This window comes from Podarcis liolepis (assembly GCF_965112155.1).
Source record: "Podarcis liolepis genome assembly, chromosome: 9".
Taxonomy (NCBI): Eukaryota; Metazoa; Chordata; class Lepidosauria; order Squamata; family Lacertidae; genus Podarcis; species Podarcis liolepis.
In genome coordinates this window covers 67,045,589-67,056,148 of record NC_139564.1, presented here as the reverse complement: position 1 = coordinate 67,056,148, position 10,560 = coordinate 67,045,589, and positions in this window count along the sequence as shown.

The window sequence follows — 10,560 nt, the reverse complement described above, 5'->3', positions numbered from 1 at the left end:
ATTTTTGAGTGAATTGCCAAAAGTCAGATTTTTGCTGAAATTGTGACCCCGGGGCTTAGGGATTTTTTCAAAAAAATATTTTCTGCCGGTTAAGTTGTTGAGGGCTGATTTCTTGTCCTGTGATAAAAAGCCTTCTGTTTCCATGCCCAAAGGTTTCAGGAGAGTATTTGCAACCGGTTGGCACCATTTTTGAGTGAATTGCCAAAAGTCAGATTTTTGCTGAAATTGTGACCCCGGGGCTTAGGGATTTTTTCAAAAAAATATTTTCTGCCGGTTAAGTTGTTGAGGGCTGATTTCTTGTCCTGTGATAAAAAGCCTTCTGTTTCCATCGCCAAAGCTTTCAGGGGAGCATTTGCAACCGGCTGGCACCATTTTTGAGTGAATTGCCAAAAGTCAGATTTTTCCTGAAATTGTGACCCCGGGGCTTAGGGATTTTTTCGAAAAAATATTTTCTGCCGGTTAAGTTGTTGAGGGCTGATTTCTTGTCCTGTGATAAAAAGCCTTCTGTTTCCATCGCCAAACCTTTCAGGGGAGCATTTGCAAGTGTTTGGCACCATTTTTGAGTGAATTGCCAAAAGTCAGATTTTTCCTGAAATTGTGACCCCGGGGCTTAGGGATTTTTTCAAAAAAATATTTTCTGCCGGTTAAGTTGTTGAGGGCTGATTTCTTGTCCTGTGGTAAAAAGCCTTCTGTTTCCATCGCCAAAGTCTTCGGGGGATCATTTGCAACCGCTTGACACCATTTTTGAGTGAATTGCCAAAAGTCAGATTTTTGCTGAAATTGTGACCCCGGGGCTTAGGGATTTTTTCAAAAAAATATTTTCCGCCGGTTAAGTTGTTGAGGGCTGATTTCTTGTCCTGTGATAAAAAGCCTTCTTTTTCCTTCGCCAAAGCTTTCAGGGGAGCATTTGCAAGTGTTTGGAACCATTTTTCAGTGAATTGTCAAAAGTCAGATTTTTGCTGAAAAAAAATCTTTTTCCGGCGGTTAAGTTGTTGAGGGCTGATTTCTTGTCCTGTGATAAAAAGCCTTCTGTTTCGACTGCCAAACCTTTCAGGGGAGCATTTGCAAGTGTTTGGCACCATTTTTCAGTGAATTGCCAAAAGTCAGATTTTTCCTGAAATTGTGACCCCGGGGCTTAGGGATTTTTTCAAAAAAATATTTTCCGCCGGTTAAGTTGTTGAGGGCTGATTTCTTGTCCTGTAATAAAAAGCCTTCTGTTTCCATCGCCAAAGCTTTCAGGGGAGCATTTGCAAGTGTTTGGCACCATTTTTGAGTGAATTGCCAAAAGTCAGATTTTTGCTGAAATTGTGACCCCGGGGCTTAAGGATTTTTTCAAAAAAATATTTTCTGCCGGTTAAGTTGTTGAGGGCTGATTTCTTGTCCTGTGATAAAAAGCCTTCTGTTTCGAGAGCCAAACCTTTCATGGGAGCATTTGCAACCGGTTGGCACCATTTTTGAGTGAATTGCCAAAAGTCAGATTTTTCCTGATATTGTGACCCCGGGGCTTAGGGATTTTTTCAAAAAAATATTTTCCACCGGTTAAGTTTTTGAGGGCTGATTTCTTGTCCTGTGGTAAAAAGCCTTCTGTTTCCATCGCCAAAGTCTTCGGGGGATCATTTGCAACCGCTTGACACCATTTTTGAGTGAATTGCCAAAAGTCAGATTTTTGCTGAAATTGTGACCCCGGGGCTTAAGGATTTTTTCAAAAAAATATTTTCCGCCGGTTAAGTTGTTGAGGGCTGATTTCTTGTCCTCTGATAAAAAGCCTTCTTTTTCCTTCGCCAAAGCTTTCAGGGGAGCATTTGCAAGTATTTGGCACCATTTTTGAGTGAATTGCCAAAAGTCAGATTTTTGCTGAAATTGTGACCCCGGGGCTTAGGGATTTTTTCAAAAAAATATTTTCTGCCGGTTAAGTTGTTGAGGGCTGATTTCTTGTCCTGTGATAAAAAGCCTTCTGTTTCGACTGCCAAACCTTTCAGGGGAGCATTTGCAACCGGTTGGCACCATTTTTGAGTGAATTGCCAAAAGTCAGATTTTTGCTGAAATTGTGACCCCGGGGCTTAGGGATTTTTTCAAAAAAATATTTTCCGCCGGTTAAGTTGTTGAGGGCTGATTTCTTGTCCTGTGATAAAAAGCCTTCTTTTTCCTTCGCCAAAGCTTTCAGGGGAGCATTTGCAAGTGTTTGGAACCATTTTTCAGTGAATTGCCAAAAGTCAGATTTTTGCTGAAAAAAAATCTTTTTCCGCCGGTTAAGTTGGTGAGGGCTGATTTCTTGTCCTGTAATAAAAAGCCTTCTTTTTCCTTCGCCAAAGCTTTCAGGGGAGCATTTGCAAGTATTTGGCACCATTTTTGAGTGAATTGCCAAAAGTCAGATTTTTGCTGAAATTGTGACCCCGGGGCTTAGGGATTTTTTCAAAAAAATATTTTCTGCCGGTTAAGTTGTTGAGGGCTGATTTCTTGTCCTGTGATAAAAAGCCTTCTGTTTCCATCGCCAAAGCTTTCAGGGGAGCATTTGCAACCGGCTGGCACCATTTTTGAGTGAATTGCCAAAAGTCAGATTTTTCCTGAAATTGTGACCCCGGGGCTTAGGGATTTTTTCAAAAAAATATTTTCCACCGGTTAAGTTGTTGAGGGCTGATTTCTTGTCCTGTGATAAAAAGCCTTCTGTTTCCATCGCCAAAGCTTTCAGGGGAGCATTTGCAAGTGTTTGGCACCATTTTTGAGTGAATTGCCAAAAGTCAGATTTTTGCTGAAATTGTGACCCCGGGGCTTAGGGATTTTTTCAAAAAAATATTTTCTGCCGGTTAAGTTGTTGAGGGCTGATTTCTTGTCCTGTGATAAAAAGCCTTCTGTTTCCATGCCCAAAGGTTTCAGGAGAGTATTTGCAACCGGTTGGCACCATTTTTGAGTGAATTGCCAAAAGTCAGATTTTTGCTGAAATTGTGACCCCGGGGCTTAGGGATTTTTTCAAAAAAATATTTTCTGCCGGTTAAGTTGTTGAGGGCTGATTTCTTGTCCTGTGATAAAAAGCCTTCTGTTTCCATCGCCAAAGCTTTCAGGGGAGCATTTGCAACCGGCTGGCACCATTTTTGAGTGAATTGCCAAAAGTCAGATTTTTCCTGAAATTGTGACCCCGGGGCTTAGGGATTTTTTCAAAAAAATATTTTCTGCCGGTTAAGTTGTTGAGGGCTGATTTCTTGTCCTGTGATAAAAAGCCTTCTGTTTCCATCGCCAAAGCTTTCAGGGGAGCATTTGCAACCGGCTGGCACCATTTTTGAGTGAATTGCCAAAAGTCAGATTTTTCCTGAAATTGTGACCCCGGGGCTTAGGGATTTTTTCAAAAAAATCTTTTCCGCCGGTTAAGTTGTTGAGGGCTGATTTCTTGTCCTGTGATAAAAAGCCTTCTGTTTCCATCGCCAAAGCTTTCAGGGGAGCATTTGCAAGTGTTTGGCACCATTTTTGAGTGAATTGCCAAAAGTCAGATTTTTGCTGAAATTGTTACCCCGGGGCTTAGGGATTTTTTCAAAAAAATATTTTCCGCCGGTTAAGTTGTTGAGGGCTGATTTCTTGTCCTGTGATAAAAAGCCTTCTGTTTCGACTGCCAAACCTTTCAGGGGAGCATTTGCAACCGGTTGGCACCATTTTTGAGTGAATTGGCAAAAGTCAGATTTTTCCTGAAATTGTGACCCCGGGGCTTAGGGATTTTTTCAAAAAAATATTTTCCACCGGTTAAGTTGTTGAGGGCTGATTTCTTGTCCTGTGATAAAAAGCCTTCTGTTTCTATCGCCAAAGCTTTCAGGGGAGCATTTGCAAGTGTTTGGCACCATTTTTGAGTGAATTGCCAAAAGTCAGATTTTTCCTGAAATTGTGACCCCGGGGCTTAGGGATTTTTTCAAAAAAAAAATTTCCACCGGTTAAGTTGTTGGGGGCTGATTTCTTGTCCTGTGATAAAAAGCCTTCTGTATCCATCGCCAAAGCTTTCAGGGGAGCATTTGCAACCGGTTGGCACCATTTTTGAGTGAATTGCCAAAAGTCAGATTTTTGCTGAAATTGTGACCCCGGGGCTTAGGGATTTTTTCAAAAAAATATTTTCCGCCGGTTAAGTTGTTGAGGGCTGATTTCTTGTCCTGTGATAAAAAGCCTTCTGTTTCCATCGCCAAAGCTTTCAGGGGAGCATTTGCAAGTGTTTGGCACCATTTTTCAGTGAATTCCCAAAAGTCAGATTTTTGCTGAAAAAAAATCTTTTTCCGCCGGTTAAGTTGTTGAGGGCTGATTTCTTGTCCTGTGATAAAAAGCCTTCTTTTTCCTTCGCCAAAGCTTTCCGGGGAGCATTTGCAAGTGTTTGGCACCATTTTTGAGTGACTTGCCAAAAGTCAGATTTTTGCTGAAATTGTGACCCCGGGGCTTAGGGATTTTTTCAAAAAAATATTTTCTGCCGATTAAGTTGTTGAGGGTTGATTTCTTCTCCTGTGATACAAAGCCTTCTGTTTCGACTGCCAAACCTTTCAGGGGAGCATTTGCAACCGGTTGGCACCATTTTTGAGTGAATTGCCAAAAGTCAAATTTTTCCTGAAATTGTGACCCTGGGGCTTAGGGATTTTTTCAAAAAAATATTTTCCACCGGTTAAGTTGTTGAGGGCTGATTTCTTGTCCTGTGATAAAAAGCCTTCTGTTTCGACTGCCAAACCTTTCTGGGGAGCATTTGCAAGTGTTTGGCACCATTTTTCAGTGAATTGCCAAAAGTCAGATTTTTCCTGAAATAAAATCTTTTTCCACCGGTTAAGTTGTTGAGGGCTGATTTCTTGTCCTGTGATAAAAAGCCTTCTGTTTCCATCGCCAAAGCTTTCAGGGGAGCATTTGCAACTGGTTGGCACCATTTTTGAGTGAATTGCCAAAAGTCAGATTTTTGCTGAAATTGTGACCCCGGGGCTTAGGGATTTTTTCAATAAAATATTTTCTGCCGGTTAAGTTGTTGAGGGCTGATTTCTTGTCCTGTGATAAAAAGCCTTCTGTTTCCATCGCCAAAGCTTTCAGGGGAGCATTTGCAAGTGTTTGGCAGCATTTTTGAGTGAATTGCCAAAAGTCAGATTTTTCCTGAAATTGTGACCCCGGGGCTTAGGGATTTTTTCAAAAAAATATTTTCCACCGGTTAAGTTGTTGAGGGCTGATTTCTTGTCCTGTGATAAAAAGCCTTCTTTTTCCTTCGCCAAAGGTTTCAGGGGAGCATTTGCAAGTGTTTGGCACCATTTTTGAGTGACTTGCCAAAAGTCAGATTTTTGCTGAAATTGTGACCCCGGGGCTTAGGGATTTTTTCAAAAAAATATTTTCTGCCGGTTACGTTGTTGGGGGTTGATTTCTTCTCCTGTGATACAAAGCCTTCTGTTTCGACTGCCAAACCTTTCAGGGGAGCATTTGCAACCGGTTGGCACCATTTTTGAGTGAATTGCCAAAAGTCAAATTTTTCTTGAAATTGTGACCCTGGGGCTTAGGGATTTTTTCAAAAAAATATTTTCCACCGGTTAAGTTGTTGAGGGCTGATTTCTTGTCCTGTGATAAAAAGCCTTCTGTTTCGACAGCCAAACCTTTCTGGGGAGCATTTGCAAGTGTTTGGCACCATTTTTCAGTGAATTGCCAAAAGTCAGATTTTTCCTGAAATAAAATATTTTTCCACCGGTTAAGTTGTTGAGGGCTGATTTCTTGTCCTGTGATAAAAAGCCTTCTGTTTCGACTGCCAAACCTTTCAGGGGAGCATTTGCAACCGGTTGGCACCATTTTTGAGTGAATTGCCAAAAGTCAGATTTTTCCTGAAATTGTGACCCCGGGGCTTAGGGATTTTTTCCAAAAAATATTTTCCGCCAGTTAAGTTGTTGAGGGCTGATTTCTTGTCCTGTGATAAAAAGCCTTCTTTTTACTTCGCCAAAGCTTTCAGGGGAGCATTTGCAATGTTTGGCACCATTTTTGAGTGAATTGCCAAAAGTCAGATTTTTCCTGAAATTGTGACCCCGGGGCTTAGGGATTTTTTCCAAAAAATATTTTCCGCCGGTTAAGTTGTTGAGGGCTGATTTCTTGTCCTGTGATAAAAAGCCTTCTGTTTCGACTGCCAAAGCTTTCAGGGGATCATTTGCAACCGGTTGGCACCATTTTTGAGTGAATTGCCAAAAGTCAGATTTTTGCTGAAATTGTGACCCCGGGGCTCAGGGATTTTTTCAAAAAAATATTTTCCGCCGGTTAAGTTGTTGAGGGCTGATTTCTTGTCCTGTGATAAAAAGCCTTCTGTTTCGACTGCCAAACCTTTCAGGGGATCATTTGCAACCGGTTGGCACCATTTTTGAGTGAATTGCCAAAAGTCAGATTTTTGCTGAAATTGTGACCCCGGGGCTTAGGGATTTTTTCAATAAAATATTTTCCACCAGTTAAGTTGTTGAGGGCTGATTTCTTGTCCTGTGATAAAAAGCCTTCTGTTTCCATCGCCAAAGCTTTCAGGGGAGCATTTGCAAGTTTTTGGCACCATTTTTGAGTGACTTGCCAAAAGTCAGATTTTTGCTGAAATTGTGACCCCGGGGCTTAGGGATGTTTTCAAAAAAATATTTTCCGCCGGTTAAGTTGTTGAGGGCTGATTTCTTGTCCTGTGATAAAAAGCCTTCTGTTTCCATCGCCAAAGGTTTCAGGGGAGCATTTGCAACCGGTTGGCACCATTTTTGAGTGAATTGCCAAAAGTCAGATTTTTCCTGAAATTGTGACCCCGGGGCTTAGGGATTTTTTCAAAAAAGTATTTTCCACCGGTTAAGTTGTTGAGGGCTGATTCCTTGTCCTGTGATAAAAAGCCTTCTGTTTCCATCGCCAAAGGTTTCAGGGGAGCATTTGCAACCGGTTGGCACCATTTTTGAGTGAATTGCCAAAAGTCAGATTTTTGCTGAAATTGTGACCCCGGGGCTTAGGGATTTTTTCAAAAAAATATTTTCCGCCGGTTAAGTTGTTGAGGGCTGATTTCTTGTCCTGTGATAAAAAGCCTTCCTTTTCCTTCGCCAAAGCTTTCAGGGGAGCATTTGCAAGTGTTTGGCACCATTTTTGAGTGAATTGCCAAAAGTCAGATTTTTGCTGAAAAAAAATCTTTTTCCGCCGGTTAAGTTGCTGAGGGCTGATTTCTTGTCCTGTGATAAAAAGCCTTCTGTTTCGACTGCCAAACCTTTCAGGGGAGCATTTGCAACCGGTTGGCACCATTTTGGAGTGAATTGCCAAAAGTCAGATTTTTCCTGAAATTGTGACCCCGGGGCTTAGGGATTTTTTCAAAAAAATATTTTCCACCGGTTAAGTTGTTGAGGGCTGATTTCTTGTCCTGTGATAAAAAGCCTTCTGTTTCCATCCCCAAAGGTTTCAGGAGAGCATTTGCTACCGGTTGGCACCATTTTTGAGTGAATTGCCAAAAGTCAGATTTGTGCTGAAATTGTGACCCCGGGGCTTAGGGATTTTTTCAATAAAATATTTTCTGCCGGTTAAGTTGTTGAGGGCTGATTTCTTGTCCTGTGATAAAAAGCCTTCTGTTTCCATCGCCAAAGCTTTCAGGGGAGCATATGCAAGTGTTTGGCACCATTTTTGAGTGAATTGCCAAAAGTCAGATTTTTCCTGAAATTGTGACCCCGGGGCTTAGGGATTTTTTCAAAAAAATATTTTCCACCGGTTAAGTTGTTGAGGGCTGATTTCTTGTCCTGTGATAAAAAGCCTTCTTTTTCCTTCGCCAAAGGTTTCAGGGGAGCATTTGCAAGTGTTTGGCACCATTTTTGAGTGACTTGCCAAAAGTCAGATTTTTGCTGAAATTGTGACCCCGGGGCTTAGGGATTTTTTCAAAAAAATATTTTCTGCCGGTTACGTTGTTGAGGGTTGATTTCTTCTCCTGTGATACAAAGCCTTCTGTTTCGACTGCCAAAACCTTTCAGGGGAGCATTTGCAACCGGTTGGCACCATTTTTGAGTGAATTGCCAAAAGTCAAATTTTTCCTGAAATTGTGACCCTGGGGCTTAGGGATTTTTTCAAAAAAATATTTTCCACCGGTTAAGTTGTTGAGGGCTGATTTCTTGTCCTGTGATAAAAAGCCTTCTGTTTCGACAGCCAAACCTTTCTGGGGAGCATTTGCAAGTGTTTGGCACCATTTTTCAGTGAATTGCCAAAAGTCAGATTTTTCCTGAAATAAAATCTTTTTCCACCGGTTAAGTTGTTGAGGGCTGATTTCTTGTCCTGTGACAAAAAGCCTTCTTTTTACTTCGCCAAAGCTTTCAGGGGAGCATTTGCAATGTTTGGCACCATTTTTGAGTGAATTGCCAAAAGTCAGATTTTTCCTGAAATTGTGACCCCGGGGCTTAGGGATTTTTTCCAAAAAATATTTTCCGCCGGTTAAGTTGTTGAGGGCTGATTTCTTGTCCTGTGATAAAAAGCCTTCTGTTTCGACTGCCAAAGCTTTCAGGGGATCATTTGCAACCGGTTGGCACCATTTTTGAGTGAATTGCCAAAAGTCAGATTTTTGCTGAAAGTGTGACCCCGGGGCTCAGGGATTTTTTCAAAAAAATATTTTCCGCCGGTTAAGTTGTTGAGGGCTGATTTCTTGTCCTGTGATAAAAAGCCTTCTGTTTCGACTGCCAAACCTTTCAGGGGATCATTTGCAACCGGTTGGCACCATTTTTGAGTGAATTGCCAAAAGTCAGATTTTTGCTGAAATTGTGACCCCGGGGCTTAGGGATTTTTTCAAAAAAATATTTTCCACCAGTTAAGTTGTTGAGGGCTGATTTCTTGTCCTGTGATAAAAAGCCTTCTGTTTCGACAGCCAAACCTTTCTGGGGAGCATTTGCAAGTGTTTGGCACCATTTTTCAGTGAATTGCCAAAAGTCAGATTTTTCCTGAAATAAAATCTTTTTCCACCGGTTAAGTTGTTGAGGGCTGATTTCTTGTCCTGTGATAAAAAGCCTTCTGTTTCGACTGCCAAACATTTCAGGGGAGCATTTGCAACCGGTTGGCACCATTTTTGAGTGAATTGCCAAAAGTCAGATTTTTCCTGAAATTGTGACCCCGGGGCTTAGGGATTTTTTCAAAAAAATATTTTCCGCCGGTTAAGTTGTTGAGGGCTGATTTCTTGTCCTGTGACAAAAAGCCTTCTTTTTACTTCGCCAAAGCTTTCAGGGGAGCATTTGCAATGTTTGGCACCATTTTTGAGTGAATTGCCAAAAGTCAGATTTTTCCTGAAATTGTGACCCCGGGGCTTAGGGATTTTTTCCAAAAAATATTTTCCGCCGGTTAAGTTGTTGAGGGCTGATTTCTTGTCCTGTGATAAAAAGCCTTCTGTTTCGACTGCCAAAGCTTTCAGGGGATCATTTGCAACCGGTTGGCACCATTTTTGAGTGAATTGCCAAAAGTCAGATTTTTGCTGAAATTGTGACCCCGGGGCTCAGGGATTTTTTCAAAAAAATATTTTCCGCCGGTTAAGTTGTTGAGGGCTGATTCCTTGTCCTGTGATAAAAAGCCTTCTGTTTCCTTCGCAAAGCTTTCAGGGGAGCATTTGCAAGTGTTTGGCACCATTTTTCAGTGAATTGCCAAAAGTCAGATTTTGCTGAAAAAAAATCTTTTTCCGCCGGTTAAGTTGTTGAGGGCTGATTTCCTTTCCTGTGATAAAAAGCCTTCTGTTTCGACAGCCAAACCTTTCTGGGGAGCATTTGCAAGTGTTTGGCACCATTTTTCAGTGAATTGCCAAAAGTCAGATTTTTCCTGAAATAAAATCTTTTTCCACCGGTTAAGTTGTTGAGGGCTGATTTCTTGTCCTGTGATAAAAAGCCTTCTGTTTCGACTGCCAAACCTTTCAGGGGAGCATTTGCAACCGGTTGGCACCATTTTTGAGTGAATTGCCAAAAGTCAGATTTTTCCTGAAATTGTGACCCCGGGGCTTAGGGATTTTTTCAAAAAAATATTTTCCGCCGGTTAAGTTGTTGAGGGCTGATTTCTTGTCCTGTGACAAAAAGCCTTCTTTTTACTTCGCCAAAGCTTTCAGGGGAGCATTTGCAATGTTTGGCACCATTTTTGAGTGAATTGCCAAAAGTCAGATTTTTCCTGAAATTGTGACCCCGGGGCTTAGGGATTTTTTCCAAAAAATATTTTCCGCCGGTTAAGTTGTTGAGGGCTGATTTCTTGTCCTGTGATAAAAAGCCTTCTGTTTCGACTGCCAAAGCTTTCAGGGGATCATTTGCAACCGGTTGGCACCATTTTTGAGTGAATTGCCAAAAGTCAGATTTTTGCTGAAATTGTGACCCCGGGGCTCAGGGATTTTTTCAAAAAAATATTTTCCGCCGGTTAAGTTGTTGAGGGCTGATTTCTTGTCCTGTGATAAAAAGCCTTCTGTTTCGACTGCCAAACCTTTCAGGGGATCATTTGCAACCGGTTGGCACCATTTTTGAGTGAATTGCCAAAAGTCAGATTTTTGCTGAAATTGTGACCCCGGGGCTTAGGGATTTTTTCAAAAAAATATTTTCCACCAGTTAAGTTGTTGAGGGCTGATTCCTTGTCCTGTGATAAAAAGCCTTC